Here is a 21,974-nt window from a genome sequence, read left to right as displayed (position 1 = left end):
AATATATATATATATATAATATAATATAAAATATAACATATATAATATATATAATATATATAATATAATATATAATATAATATATAAATATTATATATATATATATATATATATATATATATATATATATATATAATAATAATAAAAGAAATTACTTTTCGCATAAGATTTATATTCTTGGCGCAATTTTTTGATATCATTATTTTTGTAGGATATATTATAATTATATTAAAATAATTTATTGTGTGTGCCGCATGAACTTGGCGCCCTTTTTACCTTTTTTTAAAAAGGTAATTTTTTTGGGATTATATCACTTCTTTTTTTAGTCTAATTTGCTAAGAGATATTATATTAAAAAAATATATTTATATATATACATATATACATATATAACATATATACATAATTTATTGTGTGCCGCATGAACTTGGCGCCTTCTTTTTACTTTTTTAAAAAAAGGTAATTTTTTTAGAATTATATCATTTATTTTTTTAGTATATGTTAAACATTTTTAAATAAATAAAGAACGCACCAGCAACTCCTTATATTTCATCAAAAATCAATTTTCCTCTTTGCTTACTAAAGAAATCAAGATTTGTTTAACTTTTTGTATGTACAAATTTTTAGTTTTTTTTTTATAACATTTAATAGATATTATTTGCTAGCTATCTTTTGTAAAAATATTATAGAAACATCTTTTGCACCTCTAGGTCATTGCCTTTTTTTAACTTGCATATCATCAACTTCAACCCAAATACTAGATCTTCCTTCTCTACATATACTTACATAATGACCTTCATTAATAGATGAACCATGATGAAATATAGCATTCATTGTCTTATATGATTGTCCAGCTATTAATACCTTAGTTGTTGGGACAGCACGTAAATTAAATTCAGATGTTGTTTTCATTAATTTATCATCCTGTGATAAAAATAATATTAAATGAATAACAATTATCTCTTTTGTTAATGTTATTTCATTTTTATATATTATATCATTTCCAGTACAATATTCACATGATTCATTACGTGATTGATACCAATGTGAAAACGTAATGTTTAATAAATCATTAAGATTAAAATTTTTCTTCTTCAAATTATTAACTGGAATTGAAATAATGATATTATTATTATGAGTAGTTTTTGTATAATCACAAGTTTTACATCGCTTAGTACAAGTTATTTGATGCTCCATCAAATTTTTTATACATTCATATTTTTTACAAAGAGTTATAAGAAAATCAAATGCATTATGTTTTATAATGCTCGAAAAATGTTCTCCTAAATATTGACGTATTGCATATGTATTTAAATTATGCATTCCAATTTCATATCGATGCATTAACAGACGTAAAATATCTGATTTATCACAATTAAACAATTGCTGTCTAATAACATTTAAATGCAATAAACATTGCAATACTGCATTTGCATAACATGAAACCTTATCTGTATTTTGGAAACCATATATGATCCAAGCAGTACTGTTTGATCTACATTGAACTTTGTGATTTAAACTTGATTTTTGAACAGAAGCAACTACTTTTGGTAATGCTCATAGGGCATCTTTCACTTTGTGATGGTGTTCTTTTGCTATGATAATCATTTCTGCTTTTGGTTTATGTATCCGTTTTAAACGATTATATTCAATAATAGACTTCTTGACTGGCTATTACTGACGAAGGATCGAAATTAATTAAATGTAATCCTTCTAGAGATGTTACTCGTGCAACATAAGTTTGACCACAACTAAATACGGAATTACCGATGTCCATAATAGCATTTTGCAAACTCAATCCTTGACTTTTATGAATAGTGATGCCATAACTTAGAGATAATGGAAATTGTTTTCTAATAACATATGCTCTATCCATCACTTCAAATTTAACACTTACTCTTTCAATAGAATATTCTAAACCCGACGGTAAAAGAAGTTTGATCTTTTCTACGTTATCAGTAAATGTATCTTGTTCAATTGAAATCACTTTAGCAATGGTACCGTTTACAAGACCTAAACTAGCATCAATATTACGCCGTATCATAACTTTCGCTCCAATTTTAATTTTGCTTTGTTTCGAAAGCCCAGCTGTTCTAGAATTATCATCATCATTATTTGATAATACTTTTAATACTTTCCTTTTTACATACGGAATACATTCAATCGTGTCTTCAGCTGTTAATAAAATTTCTTTAGAAGCAATACGACTTAACATTGCATTATTGATAACATCACACATATTACAAGTAGGCAATAAACATACAGTGTCAGATGATAAATTATTAATAAAACTACATAATTCATCTACTCTAGATTCAAAAGAATCATTTTTGAAAGATATTTTTCTGCTTTCAAGAATCTTACAATCAGATTTTGTCAATAAACCAATACGAATTTTTGATAATAATTCACGATAACAGTTATCTCCTTGTTGACGCATATTGATTATTAATTCCTCGTAATCAAATAACGTAATCCATAAATTAACAGCATTTAAAGAACCAAGATGTTTAGCAACTTTTTCATTTGATAAATGTATAAGGATAAGATCTTCTCGTACAGGAGGTAATTGAAACAAATCTCCAAATAAAAGAATATGCTTCCGACCAAACCAACCATCGTCGCAATCATTAGTGTCAAATATTTCAGATAATCGAAGATGTATATACATTAACGTCAAATTAGATATCATTGACACTTCATCAATTATAAAAAGAATAACATTCTTAAGATCTGCTCGTAAAACTTTCAATACATGATCAGATAGTGGTTTATACTTAGGAGTACGACCATGTTCGACGGGTAATTGAAGTAATCTATGAACTGTTAAACCATTTATATTAAACGCTGCAATACCTGTAGATCCTGCTACAGCAGTATCTTTATTCAGATTTTGCTTTATCCAGCACTTAATAGTCTTGATTAAGAAACTTTTTCCAGTACCACCTTCTCCGCTAACATATAATCGTAATACTGATTCATCTGATTCTATAATATTGATAACTTTATTAAAAACTCGTTTTTGATCAGTATTTAATTTTTCTATCATCTCAGATACATTGATTTCTCGAATTACTTTATCACCAAGATCTTTGAAATCTTGCATTGCCTCACCAGCCTCTACATTTTGAACACCTATTGGATTATCAGGATCATCCTGAGACTGTTGTTTTTATAAGTCATCATCTAGACATTGCTGAACTAACTGTTTTGCAGTTTCAAAAGCTTTTTGCAATTCTTCTAATCTTTCATGATATTGTAATGCTTGTCCAAGATGCAGTTTTACTTTATGAAACGCTTCGGCGTAAGTATCGCATTCACATTTGAGATCCTCTAATTTTCGCCATGGTTTAAACATAAGCAATAATGAAAAGAAATAGTTTTTCGGTTGTGTATTAACACTATATCTATAATGATTAATAAGATATCCACGCTGTCGCCGTTTAAGATAATAACCATTATCTATTTTATAACATTTAATATTTTTATTTTTCGGTTTTATTTTCGAGATATCATACCACTGTGCAAATTCATAAAGAGACATATTTTCTAATTCATTTGGTCTATGTGGATAATGATCATCTATCAAAGATGGATAAAATATATTTGTAGATTCAGCATTAAGAGCTTCAATTTCTTTGCGATTTTTTAATTTCCTATATCTAATTGGGTTAACATCTAGCCATCTGAGAGTTGTATTTTGATCAGTTCCATACAAAAGAATACCTAATAATGCATCAGCAGCTTCGAGAGCTCCACATTCCCTATTATTCGTAAATCGCAAAGCAATATTCCAAAGATAAGAAACTAATGATTTGTGTTTATTATTTTTACTATTAAGAATAATCTCAGATAATTTACTTTTTCCTGCTTTATTCATATATTTAGTAATGTACCAGGTAAGTAGCGATGATTTTTCACCAATAAATTTAATATCCATATTACCTTCCCATGCAGTAAGAAGAACAGGATTATAGTCATTTATACTAACTTCGTTATCCATTCGAGGAAGATCATAAAGTCTACTTTTATGTTTCAATTGTTTTCTTCCTGCTATCGAAGTTGCTACATCTCTCATATTGAAAGTTTCAGTAACAGGGCGAGGAAACCCAAAACGACATCGACGAATAACTTTACGTCCTACTTTTTTAGAGCGAAGACAATAATCGTTATGTATATGTTGCTGATGCGAATTAACACGCCTGTACAATAAAGGAGAACTATTTTGATCCGGCATTTTACAGTTTATATGTTGTAAAATAAATTTAGACACTTCTTCAATAACAGATTCCCCGAAAATCGGTGCATTTTTAATCCAAATTAATAAGTGAAAGTGTTGTATACCTCTATCTTGGTATTCTCGTCGCCAGAAGTAGTGCGTTACTTCTCCAATTGGATGATCCTCAGAGGTAATAAAATCAAGCATTGCTCGAAATTTATTATCGAGAAACCTAGATGTTGATACAGGATCTCTTGCAACGAGTATGCTAACGGATAAAGAAACGTCATGCCATCCATTTACTTCACGAATATATTCACCTAAATCTTCCCATAACCATTCACTCGGACTTAGGGTTAAAAACCATGTCGCAGGTCCATAGTGTTGCGTCATACAATTTAAATCACTTCTCGGTTTACGCCAATATTGCTCTGTATTTCTAAGTGTTGAAAATATTGTACTCAAATTAGATTCCAATAATTCTTTCGACATTGCGTCTAAATATTCTGCAGCTGTATAACGAACTCGCGAATTTGTTACGTTCATTTTATGAAAAATTCCACGATTTAATTGACGCATATTTGCATCATTCAATAAATAAAATAAATATTGTTGATTTAATCTATACTGTGGATGTTTAGATGTTAATCGACATTTAATAAATTCATGATCATAAAGTTTTACTTTTTTAGTTTCATGTTGTCCATTAATACCAAAAGGATAAATATCTGGAAAACACATCAAATCTAAATATTTTTTACGATTATCCAAAGGCAAGTCCTGAATTTTTAACATTTGATATAAAGTTGTTGCAGTTTTATTTGCTTTCTTTTCATATAAAGGATATATAGTATATTGTTCATAATAACTATCATCTTCATCAGTAACTTGAGTTAGCATTGCCTTTTGTTGTTGATTTTCTAATACAACTTCCATATCATTTTTCGTCTCGTCTACCGACTTATTTAATACCTCAAGTTCGTCATTCGATGTCTCTGTATTATTTTCTTCTTCCATTTAGAACTCTGAACTTTTTAATTTTGGCAAACATAATTCACTGTAATTATTTGACAATATAATATGGGAATATAAAGCATTGTTGCGCTTTAACCACATTAAAGCGTTAAATACTTTTTTCACATCAACTATTTCTTCCCAAATAATCTTTGATTTTGTTGGGATACTTCGAATTAAAATATAAAATTCGGGATTCATATCTATTGGATCAGTAATAGAACATAACTTATTCAATGTCTCTTGCAATGGAAGCGGTAAGTGAAATGTTCTACCTTTAACTTTTTGGACCATTTTTCTTTGAGGCAACTTTTTATTAATAACAGTTCCCATTTTAAAGATAGTTTGAAATGCTTTAGCTCTTTGTATAAGAATTTTTTCAAATGTGTTAAGAGATGATATTACTTCAGGCACATTATCTGTGAAGAGATTATTCAAAATGCAATACGCAGGCATTAGGCCATTACGAAATTTGCTTGCACAATAATTACATATATATTGCGCATTAATTTTGCGTTGTTGTATATATGCTATTAAATTTTTCCAAAATTGATTGTCTATTTGAAGACTATTTACTTCAGAAACACTCCTTTTATAACACAATCTCTCACATGATATGCAAATATTTCGTGGCGTGTCTCTTGAACGTTTAATAAAGGCCTTAAACGCTTTATGATATTTAAAAATAATATCATCATCGCTCAGAATTGTATTGAATTGTTGATGTTTGTACATATCAGCTTTTTCTTGTGCAGAAATTACAATTTTATTCAATGTATTCAAATCAGCATTAATTAATGCTTTATCTATATTTTCCATTTTTCGATAAAAACTAGTAAGTTGATAAATTAAACGCCTAATATATCTTACTTTTGGAAAATGAGGGGATAATAATTGAACTGGAAGAAATATTCCTTTACAAAGTGTTAAATCAATATAACAGCTATGCGTATGACCTAACTTTTCACTTGAAATCTTAGTTTTCATAGTACATTCATAAATACTTTTTATCAATTTTGGTACATTCTTTAAAGTGCATATATTTATAGTTTCGAGAAATTCTTGATAACGGCTAATTAACGGTTTATCAATTTTACATAAAGTATTGCATGACCATGATTTTTTTATTTGTCCTTCTATTAACGGTAATATATTTATAACTTGTCCCTTTGTATTTATTATTAAAGGTTCCGATGAAGTTATATCGCGATATGTAGAATCAATAAAGTAATTTTCGAATGAGGCTGTATGCTTAGATATACCACATAATGCACGTAATTTTTCATCAATTGTAGAACATTCAGCCACAAGAGTTAAATTCACTTCTGATTTCTTTCTAATTAAAGTTAACATTTTGTATATGTTGCAAATATGACTATTTCTAATACGCATACACCAACGTATAATTTTTTCTGCTTCTAATTGTTTTTCAATATGACCTTTAATATTAATTTTTTTTACAATATCTTTTACTTTAAATATTTCTAAAGAATTACAAATTTTTATAGAATTTCTCGACCAGAACTTTTCATATTTTTTATTAATTTTTTAAACAATAGTTAGATTTTTTATTTCAGATATAGATTTTGTACCTTTTTTCAAATAATATTGTAAAGCCATTTACGATCAGGATTTAATTTTATTTGTCTATCTCGTTCGCGCTGAAAATCTTTGGAATAACGGATACGGTTTTGTATCCGTTTATTTTCTAAATCTGCTTTATATCGATATCGTTCTTTAACGCATTTATCTTCTGAATTCTGTTTATAACGATTGCGTTGTTTAGCGCGTTTATCTTCTAAATTCTGTTTATAGCGATTACGTTGTTTAGCGCGTTTATCTTCTAAATTCTGTTTATAGCGATTGCGTTGTTTAGCGCGTTTATCTTCTAAATTCTGTTTATAGCGATTGCGTTGTTTAGCGCGTTTATCTTCTAAATTCTGTTTATAGCAATTGCACTGTTTAGCGCGTTTCTCTTCTATATTCTGTTTATAGCGATCGCGCTTTTTAGCGCGTTTTTCTTCTAAGTTCTGTTTATATCGATTGCGTTGTTTAGCGCGTTTCTCTATTATGTTCTGTTTATATAGATCGTATTGTCTAATGTGATTACTTTCTAAATTTTGTTTATCAAGATTATCTTCTAAAACTTGCATATAGCGCAATCGCTTGTTAATGCATTGATTTTCCAAATCATATTTTCTTTTATTAATATTAATATTTTTTTCTAATTCATCATTATCTCCAGATAGGAAACATTTTTGAACATATTTATTTTCAGAATTTTTGTTTTTATAAATTTGTTCATTAATTGTAATACTATTTATTTCATTATCATTGCACACATTTTTATTGCTATTAATTTTGCAGTCATTATTATTAATATGTAGCTTTTGAAAAGTACGTATAGTACGTAAACGAATTGCTTCAACCTCTCTTGCTTTTATTACTGCTAAGGGAAGTACCTCCTGAAAAATATATTGAGGATCTTGTGGAAAATGTTCAATAACATTAGACTCAAAAATCTTTATTAAATGCAAACGCATTAAACTATGATTATATTTTACTTTCTCAGGTTTAATATTAAATAATAATGAAATTGCAAAAGCTATTGCGTAAGCACCACAATCATTACCGTTTGGTTGATGTTGCACAGTTGGAAATTTGACAGAGTATTTTTCAAAATCATATGTTGGGAATAATCTTTTCAAGAATTCTTCATGATGCTTATGTAATTTTTTAGTATTTAACGAATCATAAATAAATATATTTTTTGTGTTATAATAACTGCACACCCAATGTCCATCATATAAACTTGACGAACTATGTAATATTTGTATATGTTTTTTATCTTTTGGCACAGGTTGAATTGTATCAAGACATTGTATTCGCCATGTTTCAACAGGTCTATAATCTGAACAATTTTTTAAAAGATGGTTGAAATGGTCCATATGAATATCAGTTAACCATTCACCTCGAATAATTATATTTTTTTCTTTAGGCAGCATAACTAAGTCTTTGCTTTTACAAACATTTTATATATATTGTTACGTCCGTGTTACGTCCCTGGTTCAATTAGCGGTCGAGTCAGCTTTGGAAAGCAAGGAAGATCTCGTTGTCAAGAAGAATATTGATTTGTCGAATGACAGTCGTCGAAAAATAGCTGTCAAGCTATACGGACGCGTTCTCGCTTACGTGCGATAATTGTGTTATAAAACTCGTTGTGTTAATCTGTTGTTCGAGTGTGTTCTGTGTTCCTGATTAAAGTTCTTTGTTCCCCTTTAAAGTGTCTCGTCACGTCATTTAACACGATCCGCGACGGCCGTTCTTTAGTACGCGCGCTTTCGATAAATATCGTTCCGCGGACGCAACATTTTGGGGGCTCATCCGGGATAAACCGGACTGTGATTTTGTTGACGCTCAGTGCTGTGACGAGGATTTATTCTGTGTGGGAAATGGCGACGACGGAATTGCAAGATCTGGCGGCGGGCCCCTCAACCAGGAAGAGGGTCCGGGCGGCGACTCCGCTTCCGGCTGCGGCTCCAGGACTGACGACGGAGTCGGCCACGCTTCAGGCGGCGATGAGAGAGTTGCAGCAGTTGCGCGGAGAGCGGCTGCATGAGCGAGACGAATTTGAGGCCCGGCTTCGCCAGCGAGATGAGATGCTCCGCGCCATGGAGGAGAGACTTCGGCTTCTTTCGAATACACAGCTAAGTCCCCCCGATAATAGAGCACGAAATGCAGATTCAAATTTATCCGAACTCGGTTATAAGCTTAAACCCGACAATTACGACGGAGGTGTTCCCTTGCGCGAATTTTTAACTCAATTCGAGCTGATAGCGCGGGCCAACGGATGGAACAATTCCCATAAGACGGTAGCTCTTGCAGCTTGTTTAAGGGATAAAGCGCGTTCAGTTTTGGATGGAATATTTGAAATCGAGAATTTAAGATTCGAAGATTTAAAGTCGAAATTAGAATTACGATTTGGGGAGGGGCATTTGGCCCAGACTTATTATTTTCAGTTCACTAACAGAAAACAGAAAATTTCGGAAGATTTAGTTACTTTGGGCGCGGATTTGGAGAGGCTTTCGCGTCTAGCTTACCCCGAATGTTCCCATGAGGTGAGAGATAAAATTGCTTGTGCGCAATTTATAGCCGCGTTATCGGACGGATTTCTCAAGAGGACTTTACAATTAGAAAACATTACTTCTTTAAAGATTGCGGTAGAAAGGGCGATGGCTGTAAAAGTCATCCAAGAAAATAGTTTTCCGAAAACTAAATTTAATCAAAATGATAACAAAAATAAGTATCACAAATTTAATAAATTTGATAAATTCAATAAACAAAAGAATGGGGAGGATAAGACAAATGAAAGAGAAAGCAATAAAAGGAAATTTGAAAATAATAGGAATAATAAGAATAATAAATTTCAAAGAAATAAATTAGATTCTAAGAAAGAATGTTGGCAATGCGGCGCTGAGGGGCACTTCCGGTCAGAATGTCCGTCTTTGACGGAAAACAAGGGTTAGTCGAGCTTTTCGGGGCAGGTTCGACTGATACAGTTGATGCTCCGAAAATATTTAATCACTGCTTTAGAATAAATAAAATTAAGAAAAATTCTTTTAGTTATAAGGGAAATATTGATGGTGAAATCTGTTTGTTCAAAATTGATACGGGCTCCGATGTTGTTAATGAGAAATTGGTTAGAGGGTCAAAACGGCGTTATGAAATGAAAAATTGTTTTCTTAAATATCCGACTGGAGAGACAATTCCGGTCAAATATAAAGTTATTGTCAGGATAGAGTTAGGGAAGTATTCTTTGGATATTCCGATGTTGGTCGCGAGCATTTCGGATGATTGCATATTAGGAGCCGATTTTCTTGAAAAAATAAAATTAGAGAAGATCTTTGAGTCGGAATTTGGAAGTTCTGGGATAGAAAGTGACAATGAGATTTCTTGTTCACGAATTATGAGGGAAGAAATGCCTTATTTCTTGCAGTCGTTTTTCGAAGAAAATTCTAAAAATCTAACTTCTTCTGAGAAAGATATTTTTGCTGATTTCTTAATGGAATTTCGGGATGTGTTTTCAGAAAATTTAATTGCAGGTAATTGTGAAGTCCTGAGGCATTCTATTAATGTAAAGGATTCCAAACCTATTAAACAAGCTTCCCGGAGAATTCTACTGCATCTTAGAAAAGAGGTGGAACACATTATTGAGGAGATGAAATTACAGGGAGTGATTGAGGAATCTCGAAGTCCATGGGTTTCCCCTGTAGTTTTGGTAAAGAAGAAAGATGGTTCACTTAGATTCTGCGTGGATTATAGGAAACTGAATGCAGTTACGGTTAAAGATTCATACCCTTTGCCCCGAATCGAAGATATTTTGGATCAGCTTTCAGGGAATTCATGGTTCTCCACTTTGGATTTAAAAAGATATTGGCAGGTGAAGGTTAACTCTGAAGATAAGGAGAAGACGGCATTTTCCATAGGTAATGGATTGTGGCAGTTTAGAGTCATGCCGTTTGGCCTTTGTAATGCCCCAGCAACTTTTGAGCGTTTAATGGAAAGGATTCTGCGAGATGTTTTATCAAAAATTTGTTTGGTTTATCTTGACGATGTCATTGTTTTCAGCAAAACGTTTGAAGAAATGATGGTCAACCTTAGAAAGGTTTTTCTTCGTTTGCGTACGGCAGGCTTAAAAATTAATCCCCAAAAATGTTCCCTTTTTGGTAGGGCAGTGAAATATCTGGGTCATGTTGTCTCCGAACAGGGCATCACTACAGATCCTGAGAAGATCTCTGCCGTGGAAAATTGGCCTGTTCCCCAGAATAGAAAGCAGCTTCGAAGTTTCTTGGGATTTTGTTCATATTACAGGAAATTTATTAAAGGTTTCTCTTTGATAGCCAAACCTTTGTTTACTCTTACGGAGCATCAAGTAAAATTTGAATGGTCTTCTTCCTGTCAAAAGGCATTCCAGGAATTAAAACAAAAATTAATTTCCTCGCCTGTTTTATCCTTTCCCGTGGAGCAGGGACAATTCATTTTGGACACGGATGCTTCGAATCACGGTGTTGGAGCAGTTTTGTCACAGGTTCAGAATGGCACGGAAAAGGTTATCGCTTACTTCAGTCGAGTCTTGAGCAAAACAGAAAGGAATTATTGTGTCACGCGTCGGGAGTTATTAGCTATTGTGGCTTCATTAAAATCTTTCCACCATTATTTGTATGGAAGAAAATTTAAAATTCGGACGGATCATATTTCTCTTAAATGGTTGATGTCCTTTAAGGATTTGGAGGGACAATTGGCCCGATGGTTGGAGAGATTACAACAGTATGAATTTGAGATTATCCATCGAAAAGGTCATCTACATCAGAATGCTGATGGGTTATCAAGGCACCCTTGTTTCGAAGTTGGTTGTGCTTATTGTGCTAAGATAGAATTTAAGGAAAGCTCTGTTGCTCGGATAATTCTGGGGGAAAACAATTTTAAAGAATGGCGTAATCGGCAAATAGAGGACTCGATTACTTCAATGTTTTTACGAGGGAAGGAGTTAGGAAGACGTCCCTGTTGGCAAGAGGTTAAACAAGATGTTTCTGCGAAAATTTATTGGACTTACTGGGATGCATTAATTTTAAAGGAGGGGGTCTTATTTAAAAAATGGGAATCTCCTAATTTGAAGTTTGAAGTTTTTCAGATAATTGTTCCCAAAGATTTTGTCAGTCAAATAATGGAAGAAGCCCATGATTCCGCGTCTGGTGGCCATTTTGGAGTCAACAAAACATTGGAGAGGATTCGAAAACGTTTTTATTGGGCTACATGCAAGCAGGATGTGGAAGATTGGTGTCGTTCCTGCAGGATTTGTAGCGAAGAAAGGTCCCCCAGGAAAGGGGAAATCTCCTTTACAAGTTTATAATTCAAGTTTCCCGTTTGATAGAGTTCAGATGGATGTACTTGGTCCTCTTCCGACTATCACAGCTGGGAATCGATATTTATTAGTGGTCATTGATTGTTTCACCAAATGGGTTGAGGCTTTCCCGTTGAGAAACATCAAAGCAAATACGGTAGCGGACGTATTTGTGAAGCAAGTTATTTCTCGTCATGGAGTTCCTTTAGAGATTCACACAGACCAGGGAAAGAATTTTGAATCGAAAATTTTTCAGGGGATAACGCGTCTTTTAGGAATTCGTAAGACTAGAACAACTCCCCTACATCCTCAATCAGATGGTCAGGTTGAGCGTCATCATCAGACAGTTCTAAATTATTTAGCTAAATTTATTTCGGAAGACCAAAAGGATTGGGATAATTGGATACCCATGTATTTATTGGCTTATCGTTCTAAAACACGAGGCTACCGGAGCCTCCCCTGCGGAATTATATTTCGCACGAGATCTAAGATTGCCACTGATATTGCGTGGAAATCCTCCGGAGAAGAGAGAGGAAGATGATTCTTCTGAAGGATATGTGCAAAGATTGAGGAGGAAATTAAGTAATATTCACAATAGTGCTAGGCAGCGTTTAAATCTTCAGTCCCTTCGTTCCAAAGTTCGATATGATCAAAGGATTAGGAAGGTTAATTTTAATATTTCCCAGAAAGTTTGGTTTTATAATCCTCGAAGAATAAGGGGAAAATCTCCCAAGTTGCAGAGTAGTTGGGAGGGACCCTATAGGATTATTAAAAAGCTTAGTGACGTTGTTTATGGGATTAGGAAATCGAATAGGCATAAATGTAAGGTAGTTCATTCTGATAGGTTGGCCCCTTTTCATGAACGACGAAGATAAAATTAGGAGAATAATTCGGAGCCCACCTTTCTTTTTTTTAAAGAAAGGGAAATTATTAAAATATTTTGTCCGGAGTTTAGCTGTAAAAATATTTTTCAGGAAAGTTCCATTTGACAACGAGAAAAATAAGAAAGAAAAGGAAGGAATGAGGAAGTCAAAAAAGGAAAATGAAATGGAATTATTTGAACATTAAAGGACGAAGACTGCCTCGCCCGCGGTTTTTGAGCCGTGGTTTTCCCGCGGGACGGACGGCAAATGCCGAGGCAGAGGCTTGAGAAGTTCTCTTTGGAGAACGAAGGGTCCACGGAAGGTCACCCCTCTCTTGCCTGAAGATGTGGAACTACGGAATTCCTGGGATCATTTGTGTCGTTTGGGCCCAAGAGGATGTGCAGTTCGGTAACCTGAACAGCAGTTCAGGGAGAACATGGAGACACATCGGGAACTTTAATTCGACCAGATTCCTGGAGAAGCTTGCCATTTCGTGATTGTCGGGACGACAATCTTTCGAAGAGGGGGGCAAGTGTTACGTCCGTGTTACGTCCCTGGTTCAATTAGCGGTCGAGTCAGCTTTGGAAAGCAAGGAAGATCTCGTTGTCAAGAAGAATATTGATTTGTCGAATGACAGTCGAGTCGAAAAATAGCTGTCAAGCTATACGGACGCGTTCTCGCTTACATGCGATAATTGTGTTATAAAACCCGTTGTGTTAATCTGTTGTTCGAATGTGTTCTGTGTTCCTGATTAAAGTTCTTTGTTCCCCTTTAAAGTGTCTCGTCATTTAACGTGATCCGCGACGACCGTTCTTTAGTACGCGCGCTTTCGATAAATATCGTTCCGCGGACGCAACAATATATCTATATATATTATATTTTATATATATATTTTTTTATATAAATATTTTATATACAATAGGTCCTTATAGGCGCACAGCAGCCTTCTGTCGGCGCACAGCAGCCGCTTTTTACAGGCGCATAGCAGCCTTATATCGGCGTGCAGCAGCCGCTTTTTATAGGCGCACAGCAGCCTTATATCGGCGCACAGCAGCCTTTAAAAAATTAAAAATTAAAAATTAACCCACTTCCCGAGCTCTTCTTACTACCACTGAAATAATCTGGAATAATAATATACAATAATCTCTAATAATCATCAATAATTTACAAGGTAAAATGTAAAAAAAGTAAATATAGAAATATAAAAAGTATCTGTTTGAACTATACCAAAATATTATCCAGAATAGAACTACACTTATAGCCACACTTTTTTATATATGATTTTTGTCGAAAACTTATAAAAAGTGCATATTTAAAATATTGGTTTGATTTTATTTTAAACGAAATCTTATAAAATGTGTATTTAAAATATTGATTAAAGTTTATTTCACTTTATAAAAAAAGATATTAAATGCTAATATATACGCTAATTGTACATATATGACTAATTGTGTGTGTATAAATAAATATACGTTTAACTTCTAAATAATATTTCTAGATAATTAAAAAAGGTAATCATCCTACATTACTCTTTTTACACATCTAATATAGATATTAATTTAAATAGTATTTATTTATGATAAATAAATCATTAAAAAATGCATATTAAAAAATGCATATGCTTTTATATGCAAGATATTTCATGTAAAGTTTAATGTCACAAAAAGTAATGTGATTACCCAATTAAAAATTAAAAAAAAATAATTTCACTTCTTTATAAGTAAGCATACATATACAAACATTCAGCAGAATTTAAATTGGATTAATATCTTTGAATATTATTTGTTAATTGTAATTTGTATATTTACTTTCTTTTTAATTTTTATTTTTTGGCAGATTTTGCTATTGTTCAATACATTTAATTAGCAAGCTATTTTTTGGCAGATTTTGCTATTTTTCAATACATTTAATTAGCAAGCTATTTTTTGGAAGATTTTGCTATTTTTCAATACATTTAATTAGCAAGCTACGTTTAATTTCGCAAAGCTATGCATATTATTCTATATGAAATATCTTGCATGTATAAGATCATGCATTAATGATTTATTTATAATAAATATATATTACTGAAATTGACAAAAATATTATCCAGAATGGAACTACACTTATAGCCACACTTTTTTATATGTGATTTTTGTCGACAACTTCTAAAAAGTGCATATTTAAAATATTTGATTGATTTTATTTTAAACGAAATCTTCTAAAATGCATATTTAAAATATTGATTATTTCACTTTATAAAAAAAGATATTAAATGCTAATATATACGCTAATTGTACATATATGACTAATTATATGTATGTAACGATGCATCCCGATGCATCGTTCCTAATTCCCGGCAGAACACCAGCCGGAAGCTGCCGCCCGGCAGAACACCCGCCGGGCAGAGGCAGGGGCGCGGTGCGCCCATCTTTTAATCGTTCTCATTACGGCCCAGAGCCGTTAAGGGCTCGAAACGGCCGAACACCGCCGATCAGAGCCGAGGTGGCCCGAACCGCCGACCGGCGAAAACCCGCGTTCGGCGCTCAACCCGAACCCCTCCGAACGGACCCGACCGTACCGTTTCCGAAAAACCGTTCGGAAGGGGTTATACCGCCGCGCGCCGACGCGGGCAATTAGTCGGTATAAAAAGAGCCCATCTCGGCATCTAATCACCATATTCCTGATCCGCTCTAAGCAGTACGCTTCAGCAGCAATCCAGAAATCCTACCAGGCACTAATTACAGAGGACGAAAGGTGGAGCGCGCTCCGTCTTAGCCGAGTGATCTCGATTCCGAAGTACAAGTGCAAACCGCCTAATCCGCAGCTGGGCCATCACGGGAGGTGGAGCTCAGAGCCGCCCCGAGTCGAGTGTTCTCGACCCAGCTGCAACGCGATCACCATCCTTCGCGACGCGATCCTATCTCGCGTACTTTAACATTGAACGCATACGCGCATTTGATCATCGCGGCCTCCGCCGCCGCACGTATCAACCGCACCGAGCGCAGAAGCGCAACCGTTTAGCGCGGCCTCCGCCGCCGCGTATTTTGCACCGAACGCATAAGCGCATCCGTTGATCGCGGCCTCCGCCGCCGCGTATTTTGTATCAAACGCATAAGCGCATCCGTTTATCGCGGCCTTCGCCGCCGCGTATTTTATTACCGAACGCATAAGCGCATCCGAATATCACGGCCTCCGCCGCCGCCGTCAAAGCGCAACACGCGCATACAATTATCACGGCATCCGCCGCTGTGATTAAAGCGCACCGATTATAGTAGACCGAACGCGGACTTTAAATCGTATCGTCGAGGAAATCATAATTCTCGCGAAAGCAACCGTCGATTCCGAGAACCCGAGGATTCTAAGAACCGCGGGGATTCCTCGGGGAAAAAGCGCCACAAAAACACGCGCTGTCTCGCGCGCCGTAAACACAAACAGGTGTACGCGATCACAGATCGGAATTAAAGACGAAACTGCATTCGTCGCGTTATTAATCCACCAGCGAAATTATTAACCACACACACACACACACACACACACACACACACACATTCGCATACACATGCTCTGTACACTTCTCTATTCGAATAAATACGTTCGTTTAAAACACATCGCGTATTTTCTTTCCAACGAACCTTGCACCGGCGATCTATCCGCGCTGCAAAGAAAACGTCCGAAAATACGACCGTTACATTGGCGCCCGAACAGGGACGTATTTTTTTTTCTTTTTCTTTTCTTTCTTCTCTCTCTCCGCTTAGTGTGAGGTGTGGGTGTGCATTATGAGATCGTGGTTATACGCACTCCCGAAAGAGCAACTGGCCGTGCTAGCGGAAGGGTATGGTTTAGAGAGCACCGGCACTCTCGATGACATCCGCCGACGCATGCGGGAATACGCAGACACCCATGCGGACGAATTCGCGTCCGATCCGCGCGAGCAAGCAGGGCCTTCCGGCACGTTACCACACGTGGTCGTCACAGGGGCCTCGCCCATGGGCCGCGATGCGCCCATGGATTTCGCGAACCCCGCAGTGCCCGACCATCGCGCAATCAACCAGATCCGGAAGAGTGGATATCATTTTGATGGGCGCGACCCCGCAGCGTTCCTGGAACGTCTTGCCGAATTCCGCGAAAACTATCACATCGCCGAGGAACAACTCCTGCGTGGATTATCGGAATTATTAAGGGGGGATGCCCTTTTGTGGTACCGGAATCACCGGACCAGCTGGGCCTCTTGGCAGGGGTTCGAGGCGGCATTCCGGCTGCAGTTCCTGCCCCATCGGTACGATGCCTCCCTCCGCCGCGAAATCGAAAACCGACATCAAAAGGCCAACGAGACATTCGCGCAGTACTCCACGGTGATGATGATGCTCATGCGCCGGGCCGGCGGATTCTCACCCCTTATGCAGCTCGAGTATTTGTACGACCATATGCATCCGGAGTACAAATTCTATATTCGACGGCGCGATATCGGCGATATCTCCGAATTACAGGCCCGCGCCCGCGAACACGAGGACCTGGTGAGCGAACGGCAGGAAGCGCTCAAGAGGGAAAAAGCCGAAACGAAACCCGCCGTGGCGGCTGTATACAATAAAGCCGAGTGCTGTTGGCGATGCAAACAGCGTGGGCACACGCGTCGTCAATGCAGACGCCCCGCGAAGAAGTTTTGCTCGCAGTGCGGGCGAGACGGGGTACTCACCGCGCAGTGCCACCCGCCGGCGGGAAAAGCCGACGGGGCTGGAGAGAAGGCCGCCGTCGCAACTCCAAGCCCCGAATAACTTTCAAACCGCGACCGCACACCGTGATCAGCATCGGGGGGCACACTTTCGACGCCTTGGTAGATGGGGGGTCCGAAGTGTCCCTGATAAGTGAGAGAACTGCCGAACGATTAACACGAACGGGTTTCGCGTGGACCACGGGGGGAAGCCAGATACAATTGGCAGACGATCGCAACGCAGACCTCGCGGGGGGAATGACCCTGCCAGTGGAAGCGGCCGGCCGCACCGCGACGCATACGTTCGGGGTATTACCGGGTCTCTCGAGCGAAATATTAATGGGGGTGGATTTGCAGGCGAAACTGCGGATCAGTACGCCGGCTCCGCCTTTACATGTGATCCGATGGCACCAGCAGTGCTGCACTATCGGAGGCCTGGCCGGTAGGACCGCCGAGGAAGACAGACAGCTCCAAGAATGTCTGCGAGACGAGCTCGCGAAATTCGAGCCCGTGAAGGGGCCCACCGATCGTGCTCAGCACGCCATTCGTCTCATAGACGACACGCCCATCAAGCAAAGGTATCGCCCCCGCAACCCGGCGATGCAGGCGGTTATCGATACCGAGGTGGACGAGATGCTCGCCCAGGGGGTCATTGAACCTTCGTACAGCCCCTGGAGCTCACCCATCGTGATCGTCAAGAAAAAGGACGGTCGGCAGCGTTTCTGTATTGATTTCCGCCGAGTCAACGACGTGACACATAAAGACGCGTATCCGCTACCGCAGATCACCGCGACGTTAGACAAATTGAGAGGGGCCCGGTATTTGTCTACCTTAGACCTAAAAAACGGTTACTGGCAGGTGCCCTTGGCTCCAGACAGCCGGCCGATCACCGCGTTCACGATCCCGGGAAAGGGGCTTTATCAATTTAAGGTCATGCCGTTCGGGTTGCACTCCGCCCCGGCCACGTTTCAGCGATTACTGGACACGGTTCTCGGACCCGAATTAGAACCGCACGTGTTCGTCTACCTCGACGATATCATCATCATCAGCCGAACGTTCGACAAACATCTCGAGCTGCTTAGGGAGACGTTTCGCCGCCTTCGTGACGCCCGCCTCCGCCTGAACCCGGAGAAATGCCGGTTCTGCGTTGACCGTTTGACGTACCTGGGACACGTAATCGACCGGGAGGGAATTCGGACCGACCCCGGGAAAATTCAAGCGGTGGCCAACTGGCCGGAACCGCAATCCGTCAAGCACATACGTCAGTTCGTAGGGATGGCGTCGTGGTATCGTCGTTTCATCCCGAACTTTTCCACGATCGCGGCCCCACTCACGCAATTAACCAAGAAAAACGCCCGATGGAAATGGGGCGAGGGGGAAGCCACCGCGTTCGCGCAGCTTAAACATGCTCTAAGCTCCGCGCCGGTTCTGGCATGTCCAGACTTCACACGCCGTTTCTTTCTCCAGACCGACGCTAGCACGACCGGACTTGGCGCGGTTTTGACGCAAAACTTTGAGGAGGGCGAGCGCGTAATCGCCTATGCGAGCCGTACGTTGAATGCGGCCGAGCGCAACTATAGCGCCACGGAGCTCGAATGCCTAGCCATCGTATGGGGCATCCGGCGGATGAAGAGCTACCTAGAGAGTTACGCCTTCACCGTCGTGACAGACCACCAGGCCCTGCGATGGCTACAGAAAATAGAATCTCCGACCGGACGCCTCGGACGCTGGGTATTCGAGCTCCAACAATACGATTTTGACGTGAAGTACCGTCGCGGGGTACTTAATCGCGTCGCGGACGCTCTATCGCGTCACCCGGCGACCTACGCCGCGAAACGCCAGGGGTGCACCTGGTACCGCCGGAAATTCGAAGGGGTGCAGCAGGACCCTACCGCACACACCGACTACCGGATAGAGGACGGAAAATTGTACCGCCTCCTCTATCACAGCCTCAACTTTAAGGAAACCGCAGCAGAGGAGCAGTGGAAACTCTGCATACCGAAGGAGGCCAGGAACGACATCCTACGCCGATACCACGACGCCCCCACCGCCGGGCACATGGGCATCGCAAAAACAATCGCCCGGATTGCCGAATCTTATTACTGGCCGGGGATGTTTCGCGACATCGCGAACTATGTGCGAATCTGCAAAAATTGCCAAACGCACAAGGTCGCACAGCAGCGACCGGCCGGCACACTCCACGCCACGTACGTCAGCCGACCGTGGGAACAGGTCACTCTCGACCTGGTCGGACCGCTGCCACGCTCCCACCAAGGGCATACGTGGCTGTTCGTGATGCAAGATCGCTTCACGAAGTGGGTGGAGCTCGTGCCTCTACGCCAAGCAACAGCAAGCGCCGTCACCAAAGCGCTGACCGAGCGCATAATTTTGCGCCACGGACGACCAGACTCCGTACTGTGTCGGACAACGGCACCCAGCTAAAGTCCGGCAAAATGGAAGAACGCCTGCGGGCATGGAATATCCGCCACGTTACCGCTCCAGCTTACTCTCCACACTGCAACCCGGTGGAGAGGACCAACCGGACCATTAAAACCATGGTCACGCAGTACGTGGAGAAGGATCACCGAGCCTGGGACGAGCACATCCCGGCGTTCCAGTTTGCTTTCAACACGGCCATCCACGACGCCACCGGATATACGCCCGCCTTTTTAAATTACGGGCGGGAGCTACGAGGACCGGAGGACGCCGACCAGCTGATCGCGGAGCACGACGCTCCGGATAACCTCTGCAGAAAACTCACGGAGGCATACGAGCTCGTGAGGATACAGCTCGCTCAGGCGTTTCAACGCCAGAAACATCATTATGATCTTCGCCGCCGACCCTGGAAACCGAGCATTGGAGAATGGGTGTGGAAGCGCGACCACCCTCTTTCAAAGAAAAGCGAAGCGTACAACGCCAAACTGGCGCCCAAATTCAGCGGGCCATACGAGATCAAACGAATCGTATCACCCGTTATAGTAGATCTCAGAAGCAAGCGGGGGAAATGGATAAAGCACGTACACGTACAGTATCTGAAGGCCGCTCATATAAACAAAAACAGCAACGACTTTATCCCCCCCGAGAGGATGACAGCGACCTCGAGCCTGAGGTAGCGAAAATACAGGCGACACTTTCGAGTAAACCGTTGAGCGAAATGGAGCAACCGAACTCGAAAATTTTGGAGGACATCGAAGCCCTGCTTCGCGAATACGAAGCAGGTACGACGGACGCGGTCCGGATCGTGGAGCCGGTACCGCAGGTCACCGCCACGCCAGCACCAGCGCGGCCACCGAAGGTCGGGACCGTCATACAGCGGTCCGACCACACCAATCGGCGCAAGCAGGAAGCTTTCCTGGCGCCTCCGCCACCACCACCGAAGGCGAGGGCACAACGCCCTTATGAGAGGCCACCCCGGCCAATTCAACCAGCCGCTATCACCGAGCGGCCTACACTACTGCGGCCGATGGGACCGCAGCAGCCACCGCCGATCCCCATCGAAGTGGAGCCCGGGGTCATCGTGGAGGTCCCACACTTTGCGGTATACGTATCGCGAAGATACAAGCCGCGGACAGCAACCGGACGGTGGATCATACGATTCACCCGTAACGGAAAGGTCCGTTACTGCCGTCGACTGCAATAAGCAGTGACCCACAAATAGCCGCCGAAGACCAGCGCAATATGCCCGACCGACCGACCGACCGAATGCCCCCAATTCGGGCATTATTTGTATTGGGGGGTGATGTAACGATGCATCCCGATGCATCGTTCCTAATTCCCGGCAGAACACCAGCCGGAAGCTGCCGCCCGGCAGAACACCCGCCGGGCAGAGGCAGGGGCGCGGTGCGCCCATCTTTTAATCGTTCTCATTACGGCCCAGAGCCGTTAAGGGCTCGAAACGGCCGAACACCGCCGATCAGAGCCGAGGTGGCCCGAACCGCCGACCGGCGAAAACCCGCGTTCGGCGCTCAACCCGAACCCCTCCGAACGGACCCGACCGTACCGTTTCCGAAAAACCGTTCGGAAGGGGTTATACCGCCGCGCGCCGACGCGGGCAATTAGTCGGTATAAAAAGGGCCCATCTCGGCATCTAATCACCATATTCCTGATCCGCTCTAAGCAGTACGCTTCAGCAGCAATCCAGAAATCCTACCAGGCACTAATTACAGAGGACGAAAGGTGGAGCGCGCTCCGTCTTAGCCGAGTGATCTCGATTCCGAAGTACAAGTGCAAACCGCCTAATCCGCAGCTGGGCCATCACGGAAGGTGGAGCTCAGAGCCGCCCCGAGTC

General features: G+C 40.1%; 1 pseudogene; it reads right to left on the bottom strand.

Moving 5' to 3' along the window:
• Positions 1-653: 653 nt before the first annotated feature.
• LOC145960097 (uncharacterized) lies at positions 654-6,585 on the bottom strand (annotated as a pseudogene).
• Between the last annotated feature and the right edge of the window lie 15,389 nt (positions 6,586-21,974).

The sequence above is a fragment of the Camponotus vicinus genome, unplaced genomic scaffold, assembly GCF_025532165.1.
Source record: "Camponotus vicinus isolate PSW18456_S1 unplaced genomic scaffold, iyCamVici1.0 SCAF_10, whole genome shotgun sequence".
Classification (NCBI taxonomy): domain Eukaryota; kingdom Metazoa; phylum Arthropoda; class Insecta; order Hymenoptera; family Formicidae; genus Camponotus; species Camponotus vicinus.
This window is presented reverse-complemented; position numbering and strand designations above follow the sequence as displayed.